The 14,043-nt window shown below is 44.6% G+C and overlaps 1 protein-coding gene across 6 annotated transcripts in view; it reads right to left on the bottom strand.

Moving 5' to 3' along the window:
• The window catches only part of LOC135510992 (bifunctional heparan sulfate N-deacetylase/N-sulfotransferase 2-like), a 170,950-nt gene that overhangs the window by 31,275 nt on the left and 125,632 nt on the right, over positions 1 to 14,043 (bottom strand). For 5 of the 6 annotated variants that reach the window (XM_064932400.1, XM_064932402.1, XM_064932399.1 and 2 more), the window contains one exon: positions 11,565 to 11,664. The gene's annotated coding sequence lies outside the window, so the exon portion shown is untranslated. The remainder of the gene's footprint in view (positions 1 to 11,564; positions 11,665 to 14,043) is intronic. The other variant, XM_064932401.1, reaches the window with a different exon arrangement.

The raw sequence follows: 14,043 nt of genomic DNA, 5'->3' as shown, positions 1-14,043 counted from the left end.
TATACAGTAATTGGATTGAACCAATACAAGTGCCAGGTGAAAAAGCACATTTGTTAAGAATTAGGCTCAGAATCCCAGCAGTCAAACACAGGGAGTGTGTGGTATTGTTATTCTATAGCATTCTGCTGTGTTGCTTCTACCGCTGCCGCGTTCCATTCCCACACGCAACGCCATTGGGTGTTTATATAATAAACCCCTGCATCTGCACGGCCGGTGGAGGAGCCACACAAGGCCACCCACTGTGTGTGTACACACAAACGCGAATGTGCGTGAGTATATCAACATTTGAAGGGGGGGGGGGGTTAACATGACCACCTGTCTGGCAGGAGTCGCGTTTTAATGACATCCCTGACCCTGACTTGTGGCTGGGCCCTCCTGCTGCCACGTTTTCAACAACAGCCTCCAGCAAACACGGTCTGGGGGAAACTGGATTAGGGCTGAATCAACTGTGCATACAGACAGCAAAGTAATCACCAACCTTCAAAAACGACTACTACTACTACCAAATAGCCCATTTCATCTCCTCGACAATAATAACGCAGTGGAAGCCAAAATAGGAACCAAGGAGGAAATAAACGAAATGACCTTATGCAGGAGATGAGTAGATAAAGCCTCATGTATAGTCGCTGGGGTTTGGTTGAAGATGAAACGCAGGGTTGTGGGCATTGCCATTGGCCTTGGCATAGTGGTGAGAAGGACGCCCTGGTTGCAGTGTGTCTGTCTTTGTCTGGCAGTCAGTACTGAGGAAGCAGTGTGGTCTCAGAGAGCAGGCCAAGGCTATAATCCAAACTGGAAAGCGGCCGGGTCAACACTGTGTCAGTGTGTGCGTGTGGTGTTCTGAAGTGCGCCTGTTGGGAGTGTGTGTGTATACAGTATGAATGAGTGAGTGAGTGAGTGAGTGAGTGAGTGAGTGAGTGAGTGAGTGAGTGAGTGAGTGAGTGAGTGTGTGAATATGCATACTGTTCATGTCCCAGGTGTGTTCTAAATTTGTGTATTTCAGAGAGCAGCTGTGTGCCTCTCGTTCCCCCTCCATCTCCCAAGCTCACTATACACCAATAGTCAGAGTGAATAAAACAGGCTCATCCTGCCAATGCAATTAAATCTCTATGTGTCTCTAGATCTACCGCTGTCTATGTCTGCATGAGTGAGTGCATGTAGAAGCTGAGAGGCTACAGTCTTGAGGGAATAGTATTGTACACTGTGTTCCCAGTTCCCTTCCAGTGTGGGAAGCAGTGACCCAGATGAGCAGGGCTACAGAGTAATTTAGGACTGCTAGAGGAGGGAGGGCCTGACCCCTAACCCCCCCCAGCAACCCCCACCAAGCCCCTGGGACGGCCAGGGGGGGGGGAGTGGCGGTCAGCGGTCACACTTCCAGGCCCCTCTCGACTTGGTCCACTGGTCCCAGTATGCGGCTGGATCGATAGGTTGCCTTTGGCTGCTCCAGAGCACAGGGTTACAGGGCACCCCGCTGTCCCCTACGTACCCGCCTGCTTCAGCACTGCTGTCTGACTCAACCTCCTCTTCCTAGCCCTGCCTTCTACTCCAAAACACATAGCCAGACAGTGTGTGTGTGTGTGTGTGTTATGACTATTAGTGCATTGTAAGATGCTTGCATTGTGTGGATAATTGCATGATCGGTTACACAAGTGTGCCTGTTTCCTGGATGTGTTGAAGTATGTACTGTAGTCTGTGTCCTGGATGTGCTGAAGTATGTACTGTTGTCTGTGTCCTGGATGTGTTGAAGTATGTACTGTAGTCTGTGTCCTGGATGTGCTGAAGTATGTACTGTAGTCTGTGTCCTGGATGTGTTGAAGTATGTACTGTAGTCTGTGTCCTGGATGTGTTGAAGTATGTACTGTAGTCTGTGTCCTGGATGTGTTGTAGTCTGTGTCCTGGATGTGTTGAAGTATGTACTGTAGTCTGTGTCCTGGATGTGTTGAAGTATGTACTGTAGTCTGTGTCCTGGATGTGCTGAAGTATGTACTGTAGTCTGTGTCCTGGATGTGCTGAAGTATGTACTGTAGTCTGTGTCCTGGATGTGTTGAAGTATGTACTGTAGTCTGTGTCCTGGATGTGTTGAAGTATGTACTGTAGTCTGTGTCCTGGATGTGTTGAAGTATGTACTGTAGTCTGTGTCCTGGATGTGTTGAAGTATGTACTGTAGTCTGTGTCCTGGATGTGCTGAAGTATGTACTGTAGTCTGTGTCCTGGATGTGCTGAAGTATGTACTGTAGTCTGTGTCCTGGATGTGCTGAAGTATGTACTGTAGTCTGTGTCCTGGATGTGCTGAAGTATGTACTGTAGTCTGTGCATTATCATGATGATAATAATCTGTTTCTGTACTGTGTGTGAACTGACGTTAGAATAGTTAGCATTTAGTGTGAGCGTAGTGTGTTTGTAGATACCGTGCTGTGTATACCGTGGTATAGCATGGGCGATGTTGCTCTCAGGCTGTGGCAGACTGTCTCGGATGTCACCCTGGGATCTCACACGAGACATGCACACGCTACCTCCTGGGGGGGCCAAAGCAGAGCACGGCATCCTCATCTCATCTCTCCCACAGCATTAGATTCAGCTTGTCCTCCTCAACGCCTTCATCTCATTCATCTGATTAGCGGTCTTAATCAATGGCTGCAGGCTTAACAGCAGCCAGCAGAGCTCTGCTTGGACGGGACTGTTCTCTATTGGCCACACATCTCAGGCTGTTTCCCACTCAATCCCTCTCTGTCCACTTACTACTGTATCGTCACCTCTGACCACTTCTCTTCTGCTGCTTCCATTCATTCGGTCCCCCTCAATGTTTTCTGCATTTAAGACAAATGGGTGGGGGGGGTGGAGCTTGTCTCCTGACTTAGGAGGTCGAATTTCTGGGTAGAAGTTCCTCTTAGGTACGCAGATCTATGAGCTGTTTACCCCACAAACACCAAAGGCAACCTAGGATGTGTCTAGGGGTCTATGGCTGCCTGTGAGAGTGTACAGTATGGTGACTGACACTAGTGATATGGCATTAGCATCTGCAGAAACACACAGTGGCCAACCCTTTGGGACCACATCCCCTCTCCCCTAGGAAGGGATAACAGAGAGGTTAGAGGGTCCAGATCACTGAGAAGGGAGGACAAAGGCCCGGCAATGTAAAGTAGAGCTGGGAATTGCCAGGGACCTCACGATACTTAGGTGCCGATAAGATGTATATATTGCGATTCTCACGATTTCGATTCGATACTGCAATTTTATTGCGATTTGATATTCCAAACATATTGCTCACCATATGTCTGCTGCAGAGGGACAAGAGAGAAATAGTTTTGATCAGTCATGTAAATAAAAGTGGCGAAAGCATATTGGCTCCCTATTTAAAAAGATGTAGAAAAAGCTATGGAGGACAACTACTGGAGTTTTGGTGCAGGTACCACCAACTAGAGCGGAAATATTGCGACAGTCAAAACAATACGATATATCATCAAAAATAATATCCCGAAATGTAACCGACAGTGCAAAAGAGACACGTTAAAATAGTAGGGAGACGTCTGTCAACATGTGACTTCCAATCCTTTGCAGACGGATACAAAAACTCTGCCTGAATGCGCCCGAAAGGCAGAAAGTGAGAAAAGGGAGAAGAGTGAGGGAGGCGCTACAGTAGAGGACAGTGTCTCGGGGGGCTCTGGGAGCAGAGATACGGTCCAGCGACCTCAACACCTTACAGATAAATCGATCACCTCTTGCTCCTGCCACCCGACTCTGCTCAGAGAGGTGTTTGGGAGCTTTTTAATTGGTCAGGGACAGTCACACACTGATTCCTGAGGCCCAGCGCTATTAGAGGTCCACAAAGAAAACAGACTATTTACACCGGCTCTTTCTCTGTTCAGGCAAGTGTACCGTACAGTACACCCACTCCCTTCCTATAACTCGTACCCCTAGGAAGGCGAGAAGTGCTACCATCCCCAACCACCCCCGCTGACACACATTTACACCCCCCTCCCCCCTATGGAGTCCTCACACTGTTCATGACTCACAGCTCCCTCTCGCCTCCATGCACAGGACGCAAGAATGGTCTTTCACAGCTGGCCAATCAATCGCTGAGGCTCCATATAACTGGTTGGTATGTGTGAGAGTGTAGTAAAAGTGTTTGTGCCTTTTCTTTCTTTGAATAGGTTTGAGGCACTCCCACTCCAACTCCCAAAACAAGGGATTCCCTTCTTACCAATTAAAATGTATTTGGAACAATTTCTCCCAGGCTATCTTTTCTGTTTCTCCCTCACCATCTTTTATTAGAGGGCCTCCCTTTCTCCTCTTTCGTTCCCCAGCCTCTTGCCAGCATTCTCAATTCATTCCCAAATCAATTCCACCGTGCACACAAAAAGTCCCGGAGGACCCCACATGCACAGACCCGGGGGACACACAAAAAGACAAAAAGAGGAATCTACATGCACTGAAGATGCACGCACATGCACACACAAACAGAAGCTGATTTGCTATGGGGCCTTAATCTGTAAGAGAGTGTTTTTGTTCATGGGGTGTATGTAGCTAAGGATGAGTGATGGTGAGATGCTGTGTGGCTCGAGCTGAAGGCCAGTGAGCAGAGCAGCCACAGAGAGACACCAGGCAGTATGTAGGTGTGCATAGAGGAACAGGCTCATTCAGAGGGCCGAGCAGACAGGGCGCAGGAAACATCCCTTAATTAGCTCTCAGAGTTGGGGCGCTGCGAGGGTTCAAGGCCTTCCTCTTGGCACACGCACAGCGCTCACACACACATCTCGCTCGCCCACAGCGCTCAAACCCAAACACTTACAGCGCTCACACATAGCAACGCACACACATAGTGACACACACAGCTTGTGCACACACACACACACACACACACACACACTAGTGCTGAGAGGGGGACCACACAGGAGAGCTGCTTTTGTGCTTCTCCGCTCAGGTGGCCGCTTCAAACAGCACCACAGAGCACAGAGTCAACTGGGAGAGACATAGAACTAGAGAATGCAAAATGAAGACAGAGAGACAGACAGAGACAGAGAGAGAGAGAAAGAGAGAGAGAGAAACACACAGAATATAAATAGCCTACACAGGTCACTATATCCCTAGTCTGCATTGCGACACCTCTTAGCGGTCACCAACCTTTTCTGAGTTAAAATGAAAGCCAAGATCTACCACTCTGAATTATTTTTCAACATGACTTATACAATGTGCACTCCTTCAAAATTACTCTAATAAAAACAGCTGTGTAGGAATGAAGTTTGTGCAGTAGGCCTAATAGCTCACAGCATGGCAACGCTTAGCCTGCTAATAATGTCCATCTCAGACCATATTATATTTCACAATTCAAATAATAACAATTAATCAGCTGTTGCATTAGTTGAGAGGCACAGCTGAGCATAAATTGAAAAAAATCACTTTTTTATTTGACTGGACTGATGGTACCTGCATCTGATAGTCAGTCTCAGCAGAGGGAGGGAGAGAGACAGAGTGTCCGCCTCTCACAGTCCCTGCTCTTTCCCTCCCTCTGCTGAGACTGACCAGAGGGGGGGGCACTGTCTTCCACCTGATGGCCACACTCGAGTTGCACCGCATTATTTCTGCCTCACGCACAAATTCACGTTGTTGTTCCTATGACCAAAGAAAGTGAACTATTCCTCGATATAAAAGAGACACTAATAATAATTTTAAAAACACTGGCCTATCGATACAATTGGTTACTGGCAACTCATTAATTTCAGCTGCGGTGCTGGTTGTAGCACAAGTGGAAGTAGGGGGAAGCAAGCGTGATGGATTGTAAAAGTATTGAATAAAAACAGTGTTGACAGTGCTTTAAGAAATTTCAACATGAACACTCCTAAAAACAGAAGCGCGTTACTGTATTCTTTGACAGTCTCTCGCTGGTCATGGTTTTAAAGTTAGGAAATTTCACATAGCTTAGTATCAAACTATTATTTATTCAAATGACAAGTGCAGCAATGTGAACCTGGCAGTTCGTTCCACAATGCAATTAGCAGGAAAACAGTTGTGAAAAGATCCCTGCACATGAGGGCAGTTTCATGTAACAGATGAAAATACCAGTTCTAAATATAGGAAAAGGGGAGCTCTAATATGCAACAACTAACATGGGTTGATAATATGACTAGGATTGTGCCTTTGGCTACTGGACAATGAAAGAAAGTTGATATAAAATAATTGCCTCCACAGATATGGTCTGATTTTGGCTCGGCTACTTTGAAGCAAGGTAAGACATGTAAAACATTCAAGTTTCAAACAATGAAGTATATGTTTTCAAAATGCATACAGCTCATTGCAAAGTGGTGTGTGATGCGCTGATGAAGCCTGCCTTCCGTTGCCTATGCATTTGCTGTATGAGATGCTGTAAGCTACTCGTGTGATGAATAAGATGGACCTACAAAACTAATATATTGTACACGTGCCAATTTAATTCCACAAAATTACGCAAATTAACCTATAGGCCGATAATTATGACCAGTCAAATGTATTTACATAGACTGGTATTTCCATCAATGAAGCCTAAAAAGCATTTATTTAGCAATGGAATTTTATACTTTTTTCACTCGGACGATTAATTTGATTTATCGGCATTTCCACATTTTAATTTTTTCATCTGCCAAAAGCTGACTATTCCCAGCTAATGGGAATAGTCAAACACAAGCCTGACCGCTCTGACTGACTAGTGAGCCGTCAATCACATCGGGACCCTCCATTACTGTGAGAAAACTCGCCCTGAGGGCTTTCTCTGGCTTCCTGTTTGGTCGAGGTCAGGGGTTAATTATAGTGTTACAGAAACAGAGATGTCACATCTCACATCTCGCCCTTGAGCTGGGACCTTGAGGGTCACTGGCGTGTAATGACTGACACATTTGTCATCATGTTTCTTCTCGCTGACAGAAGTGCTGACCATCTCTGGCTTTCGTAATGAGGTGACGGTATTGCTCACTCAAAGGCTTTTCATCATATTACTGAATGAAAGCACAGATTAATTTACTTCACACAAGCACCACCAATACGGAGGTTTATTATAGGTGCATGGAAGGCCGACCGTAGTCCTTTCTTTATAAGAAAAACAGCATATTTATCAAGATTAATTTTGAATCAAGAGCAGAAGACTACCACTTCATGTGACCTATTTCCACACAGCCATTACACTGCTAGGGCAGACAACACAAGCCACTCACTTAAGCATTACATCTCTTTGGGGAAGGCTGAGCAGAGCTGAGTTTTTAGTGCAGCTGCTCTTATGCGCCTTACCCTTTTCCACCAGTGCTGTTCACGCAGTTAAGCAATGAAATTACAATATTATAGAGGCAGTCGACGCTTGAGAGATCCATGGAGAATGGAAGAACATAGGTGAAAATAGGAAATATGAAGTGTTTATTTTTAAGGGCTGGTAAGAGTCTACTTAGCCTAGGTCGTTAGACTTGACAAACAGAGCTAACAATAGGAAAACAACACTAACAGCCATTAACAATTCTATATAATCTTAAGCTCCATTTCTTCACCTGAATATACTGGGTATTTTAGTCTCCCTTGGCTACAGACACAGCGAGTGCAGGCAGGCAGGCAGGCAGGCAGAGGCAACGCGATCAGGTAGGCAGGGGATTAATAAAGAGATCCAGCCGTTGCGTGTTCTCTGGCTCTGGGTAGATAAAAGCAATTTGGGAGTTGGAGCACATCAAAGACAAAGGGACTGTTGTTTTTTTTACCATGACAGAGGGCTATTTATCTTCCCCACAGTGGCCAGCATGCTAATCTCAGGCTGCTGCCAACCTTGCTACAAAACATCTGGACTCTCCACACACAGGTACAAACACAGATACTCTTGACACACAGAACCACACTGACACACAGAACCACACTGGCACACAGAACCACACAGGCACACAGAACCACACAAAGCTCTTCCCAGTATAGAAGGAGAGGGAAGCAAGAGGACAGTAGTCAGTCAGCATAAAGTCGAGAAATATACATCAAATGAAATGAGTGGTACCCCTTTGAATGCTACAACTGCTACAATCGCCATAATTCTATAAGCTCTTAATGTATTTTCCCTCTCAACAGCAGGGCACTTTGACATCCACATCGCTGCACTAAAATAACCAAGACAAAAAAACATGGGAAAAGTGACAAACTGCACGTGTGTCTATTCCATTATATTCATCCTTGAGCGCAGAGGGCATTCTAATGTATATCTGCTATGCCGTGAAACATGAGCTTTGACACACAGAGAGAAACACCGCAAATAGATTTACCAGAACATTAATAGTACAAACACAGTCCACTGTGCAGATGAAAAGAAAATTTGTTAGGGCCAGTAAATTCAATGTTTCCCATAAATGAGTCCTCTGAAATTTCATCAAAGTGTAATTCAACAATAACAGGCCTACGCAGGGATATGGATATTAGCAGCTAGCTACTACACTGTATCCATGAATACTAACAGCTACATTTAGTACAGATACGCTCGCTGTGTAAGAAAAAAATATGCACATTTCTGCCTTTTGTTAGAATGTCTCGCGGAACATTGACCCCTTCATAGACTTTGACCCAGATACATAGTGACCTTAACACCGGCGAAAACAGATTGTTTTCTATCTCCTGTATAACAGTCAAACACACTCGGCCTCTTTACACCACACTACTGTGACATCCAGGACTCAAATCTCTAACAATAAAGCAGTCATTTTGACTGCTCCTGAATTAAACAATTGTATTACTCTGCCATTTAAGTCATGACTGCCTCAGTCCTTGACTTTTCCTAAATAGGTCTATATAACACACTGCCGTTGTTAGAATCTAAGCATCACAAACCAAACTGGAGTTACAAGCAGTTTAAAAGGGGGCAACTGGGGAAAATGAAAATGACATGCCCTCACCTCTCCCAACAGTGCAGTGCCCAGCTGATAATCACCCTGATTGTTGCCCTGAAACTGAACCTAAACTATACAGAAACTACATTTCACACATAACAGATGAAATGAATGATAGTATAGTATAATGAGGGAGAAAAGGGGGAGTTGATGAGCGAGGGGGAAGCGAACGATGCATAATAATGTAATCACCAACTGTGAATGAAGAACGGGGCGAACCATTCTACTGTATTGATCCATTCTAAAATCTCAAAATGGTATGTATCCTATATCAGTCCAGTGAATCCCAGCAGTCTTATCAGTCTACTCTGGCCTACTTGAAGTGGGCTACACAGTGAGAGTGTGGATAATTGTACATGCTGAACGCCTTTCCATATCTGGGAAAACATTGGGTGGAATATTGAGCAAGTGTCAGGGAATGTGATAACCAGGGCTTGTGGAACTTACGTTGGCAAGGGGAGAAATGTCACCATGGACAATTTCTTCACTTCACTGTCATTGGCGAACAAGTTGCTTACCAAGAAGACAAGCCTTGTCGGCACCATGAACAAAGTGAGAAGGGAGCACCTTCCCTCTGCGCAAAATAAGGCACCTGCACAGCCGCTGTACGGTGGTGAAGAATGACAAGGCAAAACTCACAAGGCAAGAAAGAACGTTTCTGTCACCAGTACAATGAGCACACCGTCAGGGACAGAGAGAAAACCGGAGACTATTATGCACTACAACCAAACGAAGGTATGTCAAAGTGAGTCAAGCAAGTGAAAGTGACAAAGATGTGTGTCGACAAGGGATAACAGCTAAATGAAATCCAACTGACCCCAGGACGCACACAATGTAAGCATGAGCTGACAATAATTGACTATTTTTGACTGCTCTCATAAGGACACATTCATTATTATGCCATTTTGGCTTTTGTGCTGATTTTCACTATTTATCAAGCACACTTGGCACTTATTGTGTTTAGGCTACTGATGTTTTCCCCATTTAACTGTGCGTCTTGGTGGTTGGGGTGTTTTCTATTTTATTTTTTACTTAAGCTGTGACCGTGTTCCAACACATATGCTTTCTGTTTCATAGTTGCAACAAAGGCAACGTATTACACTGAACAAAAATATAAACTCAACATGTAAAGTGTTGGTCCCATGTTTCAAATAAAATATCAGAGAAATGTTTCATATGCACAAAAGGCGTTTCTCTCAAATGCTGTGCAGAAATCTGTTTACATCCCTGTTAGTGAGGATTTCTCCTTTCCCAAGATAATCCATAAACCTGACAGGTGTGGCATATCAAGAAGCTGATTAAACAGCATAATCATTACACAGGTGCATCTTGTGCTGGGGACAATAAAAGGCCACTAAAAGGTGCAGTTTTGTAACACAACACCTCAGATGTCTCAAGTTCTGAGTGAGTGTGCAATTGGTATGCTGACACCAGAGCTGTTGCCAGATAATTAAATGTTAATTTCTCTACCATAAGCCACCTCCAATGTCGTTTTAGAGAATTTGACAGTACGTCCAACCGGCCTCACAATGACAAGCGGTTTGCTGATGTGAACGTTCAGAGTATCCCCATGGTGGTGGTGGGGTTATGGTATGGGCAGGCATAAGCTACGAACAACAAAACACAATTGCATTTTATCAATGGCAATTTGAATGCACAGAGATACCGTGACGAGATCCTGAGGCCCATTGTCATGGTATTCATCCGCCGCCATCACCTCATGTTTCAAGAATCTGTACACTATTTTTGGAAGCTCAAAATGTACCAATTCTTCCATGGCCTGCATACTCACCAGACATGTCACCCATTGAGCATGTTTTATTTTTTTATTTAATTAGGCAAGTCAGTTAAGAACAAATTCTTATTTTCAATGACGGCCTAGGAACAGTGGGTTAACTGCCTGTTCAGGGGCAGAGCGACAGATTTGTACCTTGTCAGCTCGGGGGTTTGAACTTACAACCTTCCGGTTACTAGTCCAACGCTCTAACCACTAGAACGATTCTCTCGATCAATGTGCACGACAGTGTGTTCCAGCCATTGCAGGGAAGTGGGACAACATTTCCCAGGCCTAATCAACTCTATGCGACGGAGATATGTTCCGCTGCATGTGGGAAAATGGTGGTCACACCAGATACTGACTGGTTTTCTGATCCATGCCCCTACCATTTTTTAAGGAATGTGTGACCAACAGACACATATCTGTATACCCAGTCATGTGAAATCCATAGATTAGGGCCAAATAAAATTATTTCCATTGACTGATTTCCTTATATGAACTGTAACTCAGTAAAATCTTTGACATTTTTACATGTTGCATTTATATTTTTGTTCATTATAATTACACTGTTAGAAAGTTGCTGTCAGAATGACACCTCACGAGCTTGAAGGGGGTCTCTCGAGGCCCAGCGGTTCTAATGATGAGAGGTCTACCACACTACACCTCCGGAGGCTTTTAAAATATCCACACATTTGTGAACCATTGCATTAATCAAGTGTGCAACACTATGTGCAATATGGTTTAGATGAGAAGCTCCTGTATAGTTTGAATTGCCATTTTGTGTGTCTATATACTATGGTATTTACGGTATGTTTAATAAATGCACTCAGACATGAAGCAGGAATGTGACTTTGGCCACACCATATCCAAGGTTAGTGTACACAGAAAAGTTGAAAATCTGATGTAAATCCACCTACAGTCTCTGACCTCTTGTTGCCGTGGAGACTTCCTCTGGTGCTGTCCTTGTGTCTGTCCCTCAGGCGTGTTGCGTCTGTCTGTCCGTCAGTCTCAGAAGGCCTGTAGAAGGGACAAATTGAGGGTCAAGGCCAGGCAGATGGACAGCCCTGCTAGGTAAGGCGGCACCATCATGGTAACTATTAGCTTTAGCCAGGCATGTATCTGGTCAATGGAAGACTGCCTCTGCCTCTCAACAGCAACAGCCTTCAATGCAAACAAACACATGAAAACACCCACATGGAAATTTATGAAAGGAGGAGGTAGGCAAAGCATTGGGTTAGCATTTGTTTACCTCCACCACCCCTCCTAAACCAGGAATATCATGATAGACCAAATCAAAGGACTTTGTGTACCAGCACAGTGTTTCTCCTTCAGCTAGCACTGCTCTTACACAACAGATTCAACTACTCAAATAATCACCCCCGTGAGTGATCATGTGAAACCCAGCGTGCATTCTGTCTAGGGGGATTCATCACAGCTCTACAATGACACTCTCCCTTTTGTGTATGTGTATATGAGCAACACAGTACAGAGGGTGGCTCCTTTGTTCTCCACCACCCAGAATCCCATTTTAAATGTTCCATAGTGCTCAGAGAGACCGCAGCCATCTCCTCTGTGGGAGGGGGGACTGGGGGGGAACAGCGCAAGAGGACCGACACAACACACATACTTGTTAATCTAAAACCAGTGACATAAAAACATATGTACACAAGTGGGAACCAAAACAAATCTCACACAACACCTTAGTTAACCAGAATCATAGACAAGTCACATACTGAGTATATGTTGTGTATCAGAGTCCCATAGTAGGACCTCTGCTCCCAGATCCAGTGGCTATCCTAATATTGATAGTGCAGCTCAAACAAACCCTGGCTATCAGAGCTGGCTGCTCACCAGAATCAACACGGAAGACCGTGGCTAGAGCTATGGCCCATTCTCTAACATAGAGCATCAGACTAACCTGTGGTGTTAGAGAGCCCGTAGGAGGCACTCTTTCCTCTGGTCAAAAAATAATTAATATATCCCAATGTCCCAGGGCAGTGATTGGGGACATTGTGTGTCAATGTGTTTTCAACAGGACAATGACCCAACACACCTCCAGGCTGTGTAAAGACTATGTGAGCAAGAAGGAGAGTGATGGAGTGCTGCATCAGATAACCTCGCCTCCACAATCACCTAACCTCAACCCAATTGAGATGGTTTGGGATGAGTTGGACTATAGAGTGAAGGAAAAGCAGACAACAAGTGCTTAGCATATGTGGGAACTCCTTCAAGACTGTATTCTAAGAGAAGCTGGTTGAAAGAATGCCAAGCTGTCATCAAGGCAAAGGGTGGCTACTTTGAATAATCTCAAATATACTCCAAATCCAGACCTCCATGGATTGATACATTTGATTTCCATTGATCATTTTTGTGTGATTTTGTCAGCACATTCAACTATGTAAAGAAAAAAGTGTTTAATAAGAATATTTCATTCATTCAGATCTAGGATGTGTTATTTTAGTGCTCCCTTTATTTTTTTGAGCAGTATATATATATATATATATATATATATATATATATATATATATATATATATATATATATATATATATACACTAAACTATCACCTAAAAGAACAACTGAAGAACACCAGACTTGTGTACATACTGCTCCAGGCCTAGGACCCTCACACTACCTGGATTCAGAGCCTGCCCCTCCACTTCCTACCTCCCTCTTCCTTCCTCATGACACACACTCTCTTCTTCCCTTCACATCACTCAATATCCCCTCCCTTTGTTTCTCCCTTGACCCCTCATGACCCCCCTTCCCTCTCCTCCATTCCCCAGGGCGAGGTGGGGGGAGTCTATTATCAATCTATTCAGCCATAAGGCCACTAACTGATTGGCTAATGGGCGGTCCCTCTCCCTCTATCAGTGTGCTACTGCTTCACAGTCTGATCTCAGCAGCCTTCAGAGGACCATTCTGGGCCCTTAATAGCACTGGATCAATCACCTGTCACAGCTAGTCATGCACATATTCCGTATGCTCTACAGCATAGCATAGTAAATACACTGTAACTGCAATGGTCATCACACAGATACATATACTTTTGCATGCACACACATAAAAAGACAGACACACTTAACATAATGTACACAATTGCAAACACAGACACAAACTCGCTCTCACACACACACACAGCCAGCCAGCCCATCCATGCAGACAGACAGCAGGGTGCCTCATAAAGCCAAACTAAGAGCATTGGTTAGTGTGTTTCCATCGACTTGCCAGGAGCGTGCCCACCCACCCACGCATGTATATCGATGGGGCAATGGAAGAAATATAATTTTAAGCTGTATGTGTGTCACTGGTGAAGGAAGTGGGACTGAAGGAAGGACAGGGAGAAACGCACACAGAAACGTATTAATTGTCCCCTACATGCACACACACAGGGCT

This window comes from Oncorhynchus masou, chromosome 23, assembly GCF_036934945.1.
Source record: "Oncorhynchus masou masou isolate Uvic2021 chromosome 23, UVic_Omas_1.1, whole genome shotgun sequence".
NCBI lineage: Eukaryota > Metazoa > Chordata > Actinopteri > Salmoniformes > Salmonidae > Oncorhynchus > Oncorhynchus masou.
This window is presented reverse-complemented; position numbering and strand designations above follow the sequence as displayed.